The sequence below is a fragment of the Vipera ursinii genome (assembly GCF_947247035.1).
Source record: "Vipera ursinii genome assembly, chromosome: 1".
Taxonomy (NCBI): domain Eukaryota; kingdom Metazoa; phylum Chordata; class Lepidosauria; order Squamata; family Viperidae; genus Vipera; species Vipera ursinii.
The window spans coordinates 231,664,728-231,682,189 of NC_139512.1; positions in this window are offsets into that span (position 1 = coordinate 231,664,728).

A 17,462-nucleotide genomic window follows, 5' to 3' on the forward strand; every position below is an offset into this window, starting at 1 on the left:
TAGACATGACAAAATGGCCCTCTATGTCGTCCACATTTTCAACATAAATTTGAAGAATATTTATACATTCTAAATTATTTTTCTGGAGTCATATACCATACACTATATTATCCTGGAAAAAAATGTATTTTGTGAGTATCAATTTTTCAACCATGTTTTCCCATTGCTCCAATTTATTATAATCAAATTTCTTAGCCCATTTTATCACACACCCTTTCACTTGTCCTTCATTTCAAATTTCAGCAAAAGTTTATACATTTTAGCAATTACATGCTCATCAGTTGTACATAATTCAACTTGAAATTCTGACTTCTGCTGCTCAATTCCAAATGTCCCATTGTCTAATTTAGATCTTTCTCTTAACTGTCTGCAAACTAAATCCTTCTGCAAGCAATTGCTCTTTTGCTTTCATCTTATATTCTTCATGTTCTTCTTCTAACATCTCTTGATCTAGACAATCCCATATCTACACGGCCTCCTTCAAGAAAATCTGGAACTGCTCTAAGTCTCAAGCAGAACTGTTTTCCTTTCAGTTCCAATAACGTCTCTCTGTTTACAGTATTACTTCTGTTTTACTTTTTTTACAATTCCACTTTGTCATTAATTTATTGGACTTGTCCTATAGATTCTTCAGCTGTTTTGGAATCTCTCCTTTCATCTCCTCTTTCATTTTTACAAACTGCTCTTCCCTTCTTACTCCTACTTTTAGCAGATAAGACAGCTACAGGTACTCATTTTGCCTTTTCATCAAACTTTTTTAGGGTAATATTTCTGGGGCAGCCTCCTTTTCTATCAGTGGCTGCAACAAACTTCTCCTTCCCTCACTAAGCTTTACTGCTAGTCTGGTGGTTGCCATTTTTGAAAATGTATTTATTTATAATCCAAAACTGAAAGTAAATCAATTGCAAAGGTCCAATTAAAAGGTAGGTGTCTTCTCTTTTTGTTTTCCTCTTTCACCTTTTCTATATCCTTAAGGCTCCAGTCCAATCTGTCTTTCCAAACGTGCACAGTTAATGACAACAGCAGAAGAAATGCTGTCCAACGGACAACATAGGTTGTAAGAACAATAACAGAGATTGCAGGTTTCTCATTTGTACAGTATTTGATACTTTCTAAGGTCATTTGGGGATATAAGCATTTTGGTGAGGCATTACTTCCACAATTGACTACATATGTATATGTACTCACACCGGAAGGCTGCCTGCTAATTTTGTCTGGTTCCACTTAATCATAAGAGAGAGAGAGAGCCTCTCATATAGATAGGTGTTTTCAGCAACATCCATATTAACAGTCTGCTGAAATGTACATTGGCTTAAAGCCTCTGTTTTATGATTATGGCTACAGCTATTTATTTCTATTAATTGTTTTTAACTGTTGTTTTGCATTACAATTATGTTTTATATTTTAAACTCTAAAGCGTTTAAAGTATCCCTTGATGTCATCCCAGCAGCTACCACTTTTGTTACCAAGGTAATATAAGACATTTTGATAGCTGGAGCAGAAAATTAAAGTGGTAAACCCACCGCCAAGCTAGACATAGAATAAATTTAATCAGTGCTGTCCAACCAACTTGACCAGTGTACTTAAATCAAAATTGGTGGAGCAGTGGGCTAATGCCTCCTTAAGTAACACCAGCTGCCTGCAATTAGTGCAGGTTCGAGTCCCACCAGGCTCAAGGCTCAAGGTTGACTCAGCCTTCCATCCTTCCGAGGTAGGTAAAATGAGGACCCAGATTGTTGGGGGCAATAAGCTGACTTTGTAAAAATGCCACTGGGGGGGGGGGTGAAAGCCCTAATAAGCAGGCATATACATAGAATGAAGACTACTGCTAAGCACATTGATTTGTGCTTCTTAGATTGTAAGCCGCCCTGAGCCTTCAGAGAAGGGAGGGATATAAATGGGATTAAAAAATAAATAAATAGAAAATAGCACTCCTGGAAAATGAATACGGCAAGTATCCAGCCCTTTTGTTGTTTGAGGCTTGTAGTCTGTACTGTTAAGCATGGTGAATGATGGATGGGAGAAAGGCCCTACTCTTCACAACCTATGGTGTCAATGTGAAAGATTGACAGATAATTATGTAGATAATTAATTATTAGGGCCTTGCCTTGCCTATTGTAGAAAGATTTGCTCTGAAACATTTATCATTGTAGGAAGGAAAGAGGGTGGGGACAGAGTCTATTATACTGTTCTGGCATCTTTTATTACCTACTTTCTTGTTTCCTCATCATATATTTTTAACTTCTAATATATTGCATCATGTTCTTATCTCCTGTATGTCTGACATGTCCTCTCAAGGGGGAAAAGACCATTGCAATGGCTTGAATAAAACAATGGTTTTCAAATAGGTTATTTTTATTCATGGAGAAATAGAGAATTGCCTTTTGATTTTTCAACTGCTGGGCTAAGCACAGTCTTTGAATTTTCCATTTGAAGGTATGAATGTTTTAAGTTAAAGGCTGGTTTTGAATGGCTGGTTCCTAAAAAAAATACCTTTGCTACCTTTTATCTTTAGTAAACAAAGTGATTGCTGTCAGTGGGAAGAAATACTGAACAGCTGGAATGAGACTTTCATTATCCCCTATTATGAAATGAAATCTCACATTTTAAAAATGGCAGTTCCCACTGGCATCTTGTAATACACAGTAAAGCAATAAATAGATAGACGATAGATGATATAAATGGTAGATAGATAGATAGATAGATAGATAGATAGATAGATAGATAGATAGATAGATAGATAGATAGAGATAAAGATAGGTGATAGAGATAAAGATAGGTGATAGATAAATAGATTGGTTGATATTGACAGATAGAGATAGATGATACATAGATGATAGGTAGATACAGATTAATAGATAAAGAGAGAGATAGCAATAGAAATAGATAGATAGATAGATAGATAGATAGATAGATAGATAGATAGATAGATAGATAGATAGATAGATAGGGAATGGATGGATGGATGGATGGATAGATGGATGGATGGATGGTTGGATGCAGGTTGGATGCAGTTTCTTACTGAAGAAACTATTCTATTTCTTTCAAACAGACATATTCCAAATGCAGACTTTGAGTCTTCTTAAACAGAAGAGTTCCTTCTGTTCACAAAAGTCAATTAACACAGCAGATATATGTTGCTGTAATATACGGAAGAAAATGATTTTTAAAAGTAGAAGAAAGCACTATGTCCCCACCCCCTTGAGCTCCTGAACAAAAAGCAAGATATAAATCTGATAAATACTGTAAATGGCGGAGTATGGATGGAAAAATAGAAATGATTCTCTTGGAGTACTGACCATACACATACCAGTACCATAGGGTAGGCAAGGCAGAAGTATTTACAAACTTTAGTATTTACAACCTGCTTGATAACATATGAAGAATCTACCAAGGGACTTAGCCCTTTCATATCTGTATTAATGGATTCAGACCCAGCCTTCAATGTCTGACTTTTGAAGTCGTCACATAAATAACAGCACATATCTAATTAACTGATGCAATAGAGCTATAATGAATGTATATTATTGGCAACGCTTTTGCTCTGACCATGCTGGGATCATTATCAAAGACAATCACTAGTGTGTAACTCCAATAGAAGAGAATAGAGGTAGCTCCTTGTAGGAAATGATCAAGCTAAGCCCCAGGGCAAGGTCAAACACATCATCAGTCTGGAGTCCCTATCACCTGAAAGAGACCTAAGTCCCCCCTCCTGCCATAAAGTCCATCAATCTAGCACCAATTTGCCTTAACCTTTAGTAGATCAGATTCATATATATATATATATATATATATATATATATATATATATATATATATATATACAGTATATATATATGGTATATATATATATATATATATATATATATATATATATATATATACGGTATATATATATATATATATACGGTATATATATATATAGGTATATATATATATAGGTATATATATATATATAGGTATATATATATATATATATATATATATATATATATATATATATATATATATATATATATATATATATATATATATATAGGTTGCATTGAATAAACTTGCAGTGCTTTTGAACTCTAACCTGGCTCCTGGTTTCTCACACCTGACACTCCCCAGTCATAGACTTGGTTGGAACAGATTGCATTGGGAACACCAATGTTACAGTCCATGGCTATAATTTATAGATTAAAGCTGGACATAAAGTAGAAAAGTATTTATGATATCTGAAGCTCTAGTCCAGTGATCCTACTACCACCACATATAAATGTATTAGTCCCCAGAATATGCTTTGTCTCCAGTTTGCCAACCAACATTGGCCCTGAAGTCATAGGCATCATGCCAAACCCCAGTCATGCTATGTCTTACCTTCTCCTTTTCTTATGAGCCAGCTGAGTCCTCCTTCCAGGTATGTTCTATAGTTTAATCTCAAAGCCCCACCCTTCAATAGCATTTATTGCTGATGAGAAAGTCTGGCAAGTCTAAGTGGGAGGAATTGATGGTCCACTAGCAGCCTAAGAAGATATTTTAATTAATAATTTTGTAGTTATAATATCAGGGTTTTTTTCATTTTTTTATTAGCTTAAATGATGCTTCAGTCACAGAGGGGTTTCTGGTTTTAGCCTAGCTGTTCTGTTATCGTCTTAATTTCTTAGATTTTTGTCGTGAAAAGAATTGGTATTCTACCTCTTAGTTCAGTCAAAACGTAGAATGTATGAAGTCTTTGAATAATTTGTGCCATTCATGAAAGTTTACTAAACCTCATTTGGAAGGTCCTCTTCTACTTTATGATCCATAACAAAATGTCACCCAAGAACAGTGGTGGGATTCAGCCGGTTCGCACCAGTTCAGCAGAATCGGTAGCTATTTTTTTGTTGCCCAGGCCCAGAATGGACTTCTGGAAGTGGAAGCCACACAGAGAACCCGTTGTTCACATATTTGAATCCCACCGCTGCTCAAGAAGCCCCATTATTAAAGGCCTTACTTAGATTCATCTGCAGAAGTGCAGCCTCATATGTTTACCAGACTAAATTTGGCAAAACACCATTTTCCCAGGTGAAATTTTGTTTTGGAAAACATGAAAGAAGCTGCATGCCAGTCTCTTATCCAGGACTGGGCAAGGCACTTAGCTTATCATAGAACATAGAGGATAGAATCATAGGGCTGGAAGGGACCTCATGGGTCTTCTAGTCCAACCCCTTGCTCAAGGCAGGAGCATTATATCGTCCCAGTCAATTGTTGTCCAGTCTGTTCTTGAAAATCTCCAGTGATGAAACAGCCATAACTCTAGGAGACAAGCTGTTCCATTGATTAATTGCTCTCATTGTCAGAAAATTTCACTTTACTTCTAGATGGGATCTCTCTTTAACAAGCTTCCTCCCATGACTTCTTGTCCTGTCCTCTGGTGTCCTAGAGAACAAGTCAATCCCCTGTTCTTTGTGACAGCCCCCCAAGTACTAGAACAGCATTTCCCAAACTTTCTGGGTGAGTGGCCAGGCACGGGGGGGAAGAGGGAAAGAAGAGATGGTTTTGTGTGAGAGGTGGGCACGTGCATGTGCATGCCCAGCTTCATTTGTGTAATCATGAGTGGGGCCAGTGCCCACCCCTCGAGTGAGTGGGGCTGCAAGAACTGGCCCGCCATTCATGCAGCCCTGTTGCAAATAGGTCACAGCCCACTAATGGGCCACAGAACCTACACCTGTACTAGAAGATAGTTATCATGTCCCTCCCCTAATCCTTCTCTTCTTTCATGTGGGATTAAGATAACTTTTAGACTATAAAGCTGTGGATGAATAATAGATGGAATTATTGTTAGAAAAAAAAACACAATTTGAAAGAAAGTACATCTGTTGGTGAATACCCAGTTAAAAATGTTATTAAAAAAACAGGAATGAAAAAAATGAAAATATTCAGGTCATTATAATGAGTTATACAACTCATAACAGGATGTTTTGGTTGTTAAAGTTTCCATGGTGACCTCTTCCACATCTTCAAAATCCTGTCTAGCTAATTTCAGAAATACCTCATTAAGTAATGTCACATTATATTATGTGCACAATAGAAAGATATATGATGGAATTAATACCTGTAAAAGCTGTGAGATGACAGCTGCCAGAAAAGATGGGCATTTTCTCTACTGAAGCCATGTAACATTTAGAATCCTTTTCTGTGGGCTCTGAAGGATTTACAATATACAAATAGGATTGCATGTCATTTGGTTCTTTGTTCCTTCAAATCAAATCAAATCAGACCAGAGCAAATCTTTATTACATTCATAAACCAGCATAGTTTGTTCCTTCAACTTTCTGAAGCTACTGAAAGCAATTTCAAGGTGCACGATCTCAAAAATAACCTTTGCCAACAGCATTGCATTAAAGCATGCAATTATCTATTAATAGAAATGACATAAATTACAATAAAACCACATAACATATTACCAAAAAACCCACAATAAAAATTAAAAGTGCCAATCAGGAAGTGAAGATTACTCTACATCTCTATCTATCTATCTATCTATCTGTAGCTCTAGCTCTGTCTGTCTGTCTATTTATCTAATTGGGAAAAGTAGCTGAGAAGTTATAAATGAAGTTAAATGCAACAACAACAGCAACAACCAGGGAGAGATGCTACCACTGAAATGGGAACCCATTCTCAAGCTCCAAAAGACCTTCTTGTATAGATGTTAATCTGGGTCTCTTAGCAGGACTTGGCCATCAATAATGGCTCCTCACACACTTAACCTCTTATGAAGAACTTAACTAGTTTTGGAAGATGACTATTAGATGTGACTTGGCTAGATTTGAAGTTCTACTGCAGACAATAAAGAAGCTACTAGGGCAATGTTTGATTGCTAATAACAGAGGAAGACATTCAGACTTTTTTATATATGGCATGGGTACATGTGTCTTTCCCCAGTGGGATTGGCTTCTCCACTTTTTCTGACAGAAGTGGTCAAGGAATTTGGGCTGGCAGGGTCCAGGACAAAAGCCTTTTCTATTACGACCCCCATCCTCTGGAACATCTTACCCCTGCAGGCGAGATCTGCCCCTCTCTTCTGGCTTTCAGGAAAAGCCTTAAAACCTGGCTATGCTGTTGGCATGAAAACCTAAGAAGATGTAGTCTGGTGATGGCTGGTGCAATTACACAGGAGGCCTCCCACTGTTCCACTCCAACCCCCTTTTCTGAGTTTCTTCTTAATATTTTCTCATTTTAATCTGTTTTTATTTTTATATGTTTTCATATCTGAATGTTTTATTATATTGTAGGCCGCCCAGAGTTGCGTTGAACCGCAAGATGGATGGCATATTAATGTATGTAAATAAATAAATAGCTGCATTATTGAGTTATTTTTTAACCTTTCCAAGCCAGTGGGTGCTTAACCAGTCTTTGATGGTCTTGGGAGGTTCGAGTCCCACCAGGCTCAAGGTTGACTCAGCCTTCCATCCTTCCGAGGTAGGTAAAATGAGGACCCAGATTGTTGGGGGCAATTAAGCTGACTTTGTAATAATGCCGCTTGGGGTGTGTGTGAAAGCCCTAATAATAAGCAGGCATATACATAGAATGAAGGCTACTGCTAAGCTTGTAAGCCGCCCTGAGTCTTCGGAGAAGGGCGGGATATAAATGGAATTAAAATAAAATTTAAAAAAAATTAAGTGTTCAGTTAGACGCTCTTTAAGCATGGCTAGTTCTAGCTGGTTTCAGTTCTTACAGTCAGTCCAAAAGAGTCCTTACAGGCACAGATTTTAATGTGGTCCGATAAACTCCCCTTATTCGATATTCTCTATATTTGGAAGTGCAGTTGAAACAGGACATATTGCCTATAGCCATCCCAGCAGCAAGAGACAAGTCCTAAAAGGCACGTTTCAAAAAGGTTCCAAGTGGTTTATAGCTGTCTGATCTGATTTGCTGCTTTGAAACAGCTCCCCACGCTTGATTCACAAGTTTCACCAACTCATCGCACTGCCCTTGAATAAATATATACTTCACATTGCCCTAAAATATATTACATTTGAATTTCTCTGCAAACTAGGGAACATTAATGTATCAAAATAAGCACTGTTTCAAACATTGTGGTGCCGGTTGTAACTAAAAATATGTTGCAGCTAAAAATATGTATACAAAATGTTCCCATTAAGCAAAAGTACAGACAAAAAGTGCATATAATTGAAGAAAATGCATATGTACATTTAAATAATTTGCTCTGGAAAATATCTCCGTTAGGAAAGCCACCTAGAGTATAAATGCATTATGTATAGGAAATACTTTACACATGGGCAAAGTTAATAGAAAAACCTTGACAAAGCCTAGAGCAAGGGTGTCAAACTGCTGGTCCATGGGCTGGTTGCATCATGTGGAGGGTGAGCCCACCCCAGCTCCAGCAATTCAAAAAAAGTTGTGATATGTCGCGACACGTTACATGACACCGCAAGTTTGACACCCGTGGCCTAGAGGATAAATACTTCCAAACTTGAGAGATCTGCTCACCCTACATCTGGAAAGAAATGTTAGATTGATGGCAAATGTAATAGAATACTTAAAGCTAAAAAGGTAAAGGTAAAGGTTCCCCCGCACATGTGTGCTAGTCGTTTCCGACTCTAGGGGCCGGTGCTCATCTCCGTTTCAAAGCCGAAGAACCAGTGCTTGTCCGAGGACATCTCCGTGGTCATGTGGCCGGCATGACTAGACGCCAAAGGCGCACGGAACACTGTTACCTTCCCACCGTAGTGGTCCCTATTTTTCTACTTGCATTTTTACGTGCTTTCGAACTGCTAGGTTGGCAGAAGCTGGGACGAGTAACAGGCACTCACTCTGCTACACGGCACTCGGGATTCGACCCGCCAAACTGCCGACCTTCTGATCGACAAGCTCAGCGTCCTAACCCACTGAGCCACCACGTCCCTTACTTAAAGCTAGTGCAGAATAAATTAGGAGCAGATATTCTTGCCAGTTCTCAACCAGGGCATTTCAGTGTGTTGCAGACCTTGCATCAGAGAAAATGAAAAGCAAAAAAGAATTTCTAATTTTGAGTAGTGAAAGAACAAGAAATTGTAAGACAACATATATACCTCTGTAGATTTAGCAGGACACTTGTGCATTCTTAGAGATCAGACAAATAAGAAAGACACTGTAGAAGCAGGAGATACAGAATAAGAAATTATAAGTAATTATTTCCACTAAGTAAAAGAAAGCATAAGTAGTTCTTGACCATCAACCAGTTGTTTAACAATGATTCAAAGTTATAATAGCCTTGGAAATGATGACTTATGACCTGTCCTTGAAGTTCTGACTATTGCACAACCCTGCATGATCATGCTGGGCAACAGGTCTGTCAGATCTGCTGCCACTGAAACCTCCAAACAAAAATGATCCATGGTTCAATTAGTTGAGAAAGGTATAGTTTTATTAGAAGTCAAGTGCATTGCAGTATTGCAAAGCCAGAACTGAGAATCATGCGCCAAAATCCCAAAGTCCTACTTTTTTCTCCCTTAACTGTGTCTCATTGCTCACCCCAGTGTAACCAATCAGGTCCAGGCAAGATGTTTTCATAATGGTCAGTCTAACTGCAGTTTGGTATGTGGCTCCCTCCTTCTTCCAGCTGGGTGATCTTGAGGCAGCGTCTCAAGAAGGTACAGCACTTACTTTCATTTCCCCAACCATTCCCCCCTTCATTCATTGCTAAGCACATTGATTTGTGCTTCTTAGATTGTAAGCCACCCTGAGTCTTCGGAGAAGGGCGGGATATAAATGGGATTAAAAAAAATTCCCCCTCCCCCACAGTTCATGGCAGTCTGTCACCACATAACAATGAAGCACAAGCAAGCATAAGGTGGCAGCTGACATTTACATTTACAACAGCTACAATGTCTTGTGGTCAAATGATTGAGATTTGTTACCTTTCCAGTCAGCTTATGACAAACAAAGGCAACTGGTGAAATTGGATCCACTTAACAACTAAGTGGTTAACTTAACAACTGCATTGATTCACTTAACAACTGTGGTAAAAATGGTCTTAAAATTGGATCCAGACATGTGTTGACTTATTTAACACTACGTTTTAGCGACTCAAATTCTGATCACAATTGAGGTCGTAAATCAAGGATTACCTGTAATATTTCTGAACTTATTAAAGTGACTTGAAAAGCCAGTATATGCTGTGCTTTTCTGTCATGCAAGGCACTTTCTAGCCTGCCTTAAGTGAATGGGAATCATAGTCAATCCTGGTATATTTATTGTACAGTAGATCAGAGGTCCCCAACTATTTGGACACCAGGGACCAGTTCCGTGGAGAGAGAGAGTGCATGGTTTTGTGTGCTGCCTGTATCCCGCAGATGGGGCTTTGCTTGTTTGTGCGGACTGGCTGCTGGCATGCTGCGGCCCAGTACCAGTCCACAGCCCAGAGGTTGGGGACCCCTGCAGTAGATGGTATTTTTTTCCCTTCATGATGCCAATGCTACTAACATTGGATGTTCTTGCTTTGACAACAGATGAAAATGAAGCCATTTTCTCTATCCTTTTAGATTCAATTGGTGCTGGAAGAGGGGATTAGGATGAGAGTGCATTTAGCCATAATAATAATAACTCTGCCATGGGAATCCAAGGATAAACTGGGTCCAGAGCTCATAACGTTTGGCGGGCTGGAGAGCTGGAGAGAAAGCCTGTGCTTCAAGCTAATTGGGGAATGTGATTTATGACTGTTTATTGGGGGTGGGAATTGTATTTTGTTACTTTGTATCCAGGGGAGGGGAATTTAGTTTTTGGGTTCAACTATGTAGTGCTAATACTTTGTTTCCCGAATAAAAGATTCTTTAAGGTAAACAATGCCTCGAAGTTCTTTTGAAGGGTTTCATCTGTCAGAACCATGACACATGAGCTCTCTTAGACATCTTTGCTAAAAGACAGCAAATAGATCACTTTCCATTATTGTTTACACAGAAACATCTCAAAATTCCTGAAGTATTTAGGTCCTCACTATTAAACAAGAACTACAATGTGTTTCACTACATCTGGTTGAAGAAACTACAATCAATTGTGTTTCCATAGCATTCAAAGGCAGAAATAAATGAGTCAGATTTTTAGAGTGAAGTGCAAATCTAAATTGATTCAATCTGTGAGGGCCATCACTTGCTGTAGATAATTTAAATGAGAAAGAAAAGGATAAGCATCTTTCCCTTGTCGTGCCTGCATTCTAGTACCAACAATGATACATCTGGAATTCAGCTCACTGAACACATTTTGAACAATTTGATACGGTTGACCATTCTTACAGTTGTGGTGTAAGTGATCTTTTCCGCACTAAAGTTTTACTATACAAACCAAAATCAAATCTATCTTCTACATATCTATGATATATGCAATATATATCTCTTCCTTTTTTTTAAAAAAAAGTAAAGTCATTCTTAAATTCCTCCCCAGAATACTTATTGTTGAATCATCTCCTCTCTTTAATTAGCAAAATGGTTGTTACATATAAACGGGGAGATTATATTGTCAGGGCAAGTTATTTATGGTTTCTGGGCACATGTTGACCACCTATTAATACATGGTCTGGGCTCACTTAGTAATCTAAGCTAAAATGTTAAGACACTGTGTGGGTGCATACTTTCTGCTCAGCTAGGACCAGGGAAGTTGTAGTTCCCTAACATTGCAGTTATGGGTTTCATTTCATCATCAGATGGCCTCCTGCAGCCCTCCTAGAAGGTTGGGAGACAGAATTACAATGTCCAATCCTTTAAATGTTATCATTCCTTGCAAGAAATCATTATTATTTTTTTCAAGTAACAATAGCTGGATTTACCACTTCAAATGAAGTCCAAACTAAACAAAGCATGTTGTATCTTAATGTGATTTTGAAAGCAGAGGGCTCTCTAAGTTGTTGATTTGGCCAAAGGGAAATTTGGCCTGACGTATAAATTATTCCATTCAAACTACTCCCTAATTCATTTGTGGGATTTTGAATGCAAATTCCTAGTTTCTCCTGTATCAGTCTGGTATGAATAATGTAATATGATTCATGGGTTTCACAATATATACTTCTTTGTATCCAGTTATTCCAGTAACACTGCTTTTATTTTTAAGCAATTTTCCTTATAGAAACTTGATTTAAATAACACTAAGCCCTAACATATGTTTAATTTACATTTTTTTCCCTGAACCAACATAGATTTTGAGAAAGGCCCCTAACAAAGAATAATTGATAGTAGTGGAATCCATTAACTCCTGCTATTAATGCCATATTTAAGTCTGTGAATCACAATATTTTACAGTAAAATAACTGGGAAGAGATTTGTTTTGCACACTATTTCCAATCTGAGTTGTACCTTCTTATTTCTGATGCTTTTTAAGACAATGTAGTGACATTACATTACATACTTCCTTGTTCCAATAACTTTTTATTCATTTCATTCCTCAAGTCATTTTCAGAGACGGGGAGGGAGGGAGGGGGGAGGGAGGGAAGAGAGGGAGGAGGTGGAGCTGGGTGTCTTTGGGCCAGTCATTGTCTCTCACTCCAACGCACCTCACAGGGTTATTGCTGTGAGGAAAATCAGAGAAGGAAGGAGTATTAATCATGTTTGTCTTCTTGAGTTATTTGTAAAAATGATAAAGGTGGAATATAATTAAACAAAATAAACATACTTTACATGGGGTTGTCCCTGAACAACATATGGAAGTTTCAGCTGGTGCAGAATATGGTGGCACAGGCAATTAATAATGTTGACTATTATATCACTATTTCATGAGCTGCATTTGGTTTCCATTATATTTCCATGTGCAGTCAAGTTGCTGGTAGCTATCTTCATGACTTCCTACTGGGCTCTTTGCAAGACTGTCTCTCACTAATTGTTTCTACTGGTCCTGCCGAGTTTGACAGTGTGCAGCAGGAGAGCCTTTTCTGCCACAGCATCCATCCCCTGGAACAACTTTGCACCTGAAATTGAACTGTTCCCTATCCTGTTGGCCTTTTATAAGCACCTGGAATCTTAGTTTTGTTCTTAGACCTGGGTTGGACAATTTGGAACAGACCCATCTCTTGGCTTTGCTGATTACTCCTCCTTATGGTACTCAGCTGCTGTGAGTTTTTATTTTATCTTTTTTGCATTGTACAGGTAGTCCTTGACTTATGACCACAGTTGAGCTCAAAATTTCTGTGGCTGAGTGAGACATTTGTTAATGCCCCATTTTATGACCTTTCCTCCCACAGTTGTTCAGTGAATCACTGTAACTGTAAAGTCAGTAACACGGTTGCTAAGGGAATCTTGGCTTCCTCATGGACTTTGCTTGTCACAATTTGCAAAAGGGGATCACATGAACTCGGGATAGGAATATCATAAATAGGAGTCAGTTGCCAAGCGTTTGAATTTTGATCATGTGACCATGGGGTGCTGCCATGTTGTAAGTGTGAAAAATGGCCATAAATCACTTTCTTCAGTACCGTTGTAACTTCAAACAGTCACTAAATACTGTTGTAAGCTGAGAACTACCTCTATATTTTCTATATTGTGCATGTTACATATTTTATTTTAAGCCGACTAGAGTTGCATATATGGGATGGGGAGCTTTATAAGTAAAAAAAATAAAAGCATAAGAAAGAAACTCAAACCTCAGGTGACTAACTCCAGTTAGATGGAACTCTGTTCCATCTTATGCGCTACTCTTACATTGTTATAATCCTCCTCACTGAGGTGTGCTGGGAGGAATGAGTGAGGGGAGGGAAGGAGGAAATAAGGGGGAAAAGACAAAATGATATCAGCAGCCTCATGTTTGAAATTCCACCCCTCAGATCATTTATACAGAAGTGGGGCTTTGTTCATGCTGCTGTAACTGTCATTCTGACATCTCTCACAGATGCTTTGAGAAGAATAGCATAGTTCTGGCCACTTCTGCTCTGCTGAATTATAGGTTTTGGTGTTTTTACACATAGTCATGCTGCAGACACAAAGATTTCGGTTGAAATCTTATGCACGCTTACGGTAGGGGAAAGTAAGTATTCCACAGATTTTTTTTTTAACTGAGCAAATATGCATAGGATTGTCCCATTAATAAATTTCCTTCTTACCAAAAATAATAGAAACAGAGATTAGCTTTCCTGAGCATGCCATTTATGTCTCCTGAGAACGAGCATCCCTTTCTATAATGCTGAGCATGTCAGCTCTGAAAAAGACCTTTCATTAGTACGTTTAAAAAGTGTTCCCTTGTGCAAGATTGCTTGTGGTTCCAAATACCACTAAAATCTATTTAAATGACATTTCTCATTACTGGATGCAAAACCTTGGCCATAAAATTTTTATCTCCAGCCAAGAGAATGCTTGGCCTCCTGGGACTTTGCATTTCAACATACAGCCATGTCTGATTGACATATTCATTCTCCTCCCCTCACTCTCAAACAAAACCGTTATGCAGAAAGTTTGAGCTAAAATATGAAGTTCTGCAGATCTTTATATTTTTGCTTGAAGTTTCTGCATAAGGAGTTAAAATTATCGTGTAAGTATAGATGACTGCATTTTGGAACATTGTCAGAATACTGTTGTTTTGCTGTGCCTTTTTTTTTAAAGAATTAATTGTAGACAACTCACTGCTTCTGTTTAGGAAACTAAACATACACAATTGTTTCAATTTGTTCACATAATATAGTGACAAGCTATTATAACACAGTTTGTTTCAGTTTGGCTTTGCACATTATGAGAACTCAGCCAGTGCAGTTTGCAAATGTAGATCTGCTAAGTTTGGCCTAATGGATTTCAGTGTCCTTAACTGAATCACGACTAAGCCTTGATCCAGCTTTTTCATTCCTCCCCACCCCCCATAACACATGGAGAACTTCAGTCAAAATAAAAATAACTTACTACAAATGAATGTGATGACAGTTACTTTTTTCAACAGACCATAGTAATCTGATTCACTCATAACACTATTAACTAGACTCTTCCAGCCATTCCTTAATCTATCATAATCCAAATTAAATAAACTTAAATGGAAAACAGAACTAAGCCATGAAAGGATCTGAATCACAAATTATACCTTTGTTTAAGATTTCTTTCTCTTTAATTAGGCAACACAATAGTCTTTTGGTTTCCTCTGTGTTCTGTTCAGAAGACGATAGGAAAGGGAGTTAGTCCCATCATTTTGCACCCTTACATTGAACTAAATGCTTTCACAGCCTTACATTGAAGAGAATTAGAGACAGTCATACAGCTTACATGATCCTGGTGGAACAGTGTACTGTTACCACAATATTTTTGGTAGGCACTGACCCAGAAATGTTACCTGTTGCTCTTTGGGGGGAAAAACAACAACCCAGAATGGCAACAGATATGGCTGACCAAGGTCTGGAAAACCAATAAACACTTTTCTTAGACTACCTATTACTAGTCAACTCAAATGTGATGGGTGACATAATATACCTTGCAGCTATCATTGAATATTTATTTAATAAATTATATATGAATTATTAAATTTAAATAACATCTTGAATAAAAAGACAGCACTTTAGGAGTTCCACTGCTAAGGATTACATAATTCTGTCTAATTTATGGGCTGAAAACAAGAATGCAATGATTTGTTCATTCATTCATTCATTCATTCATTCATTCATTCATTCATTCATTCATATGTTTGGATATATGGTAGTGGTGGTGCAGTGGTTATAATGCAGAATTGCTGGCTAACTCTGCTGTCTGTCAGCAGTTCGATTCTGATGGAGCTCTAGGTTGACTCAGCCTTCCATCCTTCTGAGGTCAATAAAATGAAGACCCAGAATGTTGGGGGCAATATGCTGACTCTGTAAGCTGCTTAAGAAAGGGCTATAAAGCACTGTGAAGTGGCATATAAGTCTAAGTGCTATTGCTATTGCTTTTGCTATATTGCTGTGTTCCACTTGACTCAAGGCAAGCAAGTGGTTGAGAACACAAACATGGGTATGATTAGATGCAAGTAGGCACTCTGCGTACGTGTTTGTGCATAAGAGACAAAAAGACAGAAAGATGTTCTTTGGTCCTGTTGAAGTCTCTTGGTCCTAATATCAGACATGGTGATGAACTTTGGCAGGACAGAGGAGTCTGCTTTGTTGATTTTGGAAGAAGACATGAAAAATCGAATTCCTGCAAGCAAAGGCCCAACCTCTAAAGACAAAAGGTCTTTGTGTTAGTTAATTGAGGTGCAGAGGAGTATTACTTGACTGTCTCACAACACCTGCAGCAAGGGAATTAAATTTTCTAGAAAGAAAAAGTATTTATAGAAAAACTCTGTAAGGAAAGATCGAGTAATACTGTCTCAGTGGAATTTTCCCAATTCCAGTGAAGCAAACTGAAGAAAAGGTTTTTAAAATACTAGTACTGATCAATGCCTAAAAAGAGAGTTAAAAAAAAGCTATGAGTCAATTTGCTGAATTGGCTGTATACAAATTAAGTAATAAACAGTGTTTTTCTAGAAGGAAGCTAATTATTGAAATTCTTAATCCTGTTGGATTATTAAAATAAGAGATTAAGTCACTAAAATATAATGTTAAAATTATTAACTAAATCTGACATTTTATTCCTGTTTAGGTGGAAGTAATCCCAATCAGATTTAATGGAAGTTTCTTTAGAGTAGCTATATATGAACTATATTGAAAACAGTATAATTTGTACTTTTAAATTTAATCAGAAGCATTATTTTGAACAGCAGAGGGCTCTCTTATTCTTCTGGTTAATGAGGTATGTGCTGCTATGTGACTATAATGAAGCTGAGGTTTTTTTCGCTCCAAGAGTAAAAAGTAATTAAGTAGACATATATTGACAACTGCAAAGAGAAACTGAAATGGTATGTTCAAACAAACCACTATGTGTTAAACAAATTTCCCATTTATTTTCTACAATCAAACCCAAATGAAGTACTATCATTTACTAAAGTTATGCAGGATATTATAGTATTCTTAAATTCAGTGAGAAAATCACCTCTCACTTTTAGTGCATAATAAAGGACAATATGCTTCCCCCCCCACTGTTACATGAAAGTGATTTTGAAATTATTAGCTATCCACCCACTGCCAAAATAAACAAATTTAAATCAGCCAGGGATTAGTTTAGACATCTGTCACTTCTCTTTATGCATATCATAAGAACAATTTCTCAAATTTTATATTTAATAAATTGATTGATTGTTTTAAAAGAATACAATGCTATATAAACTGCATATAAATGTAAATATCTATCTACCTACCTACCTACCAACTTACCTATCTATATTACATATATGTAAAGTGTATAGCTATAGTTACCTAATTGCCTGCAGGTGAGATGGGAGGCATATAAAATGAATGAATGAATGACTACAAATCAATGAATAAAAGAAGTTTGTTGGAATCATCAGAATCTCTCAGATGACTATAGATACATCTATGCTTCTCCATTCACAAAAGAGGAATGGCAAAGGGAATGTGAGAAGCTGCTGAAATATTAGATTAATGTTTTAAATCTTGAGAAAGCAATTCATTG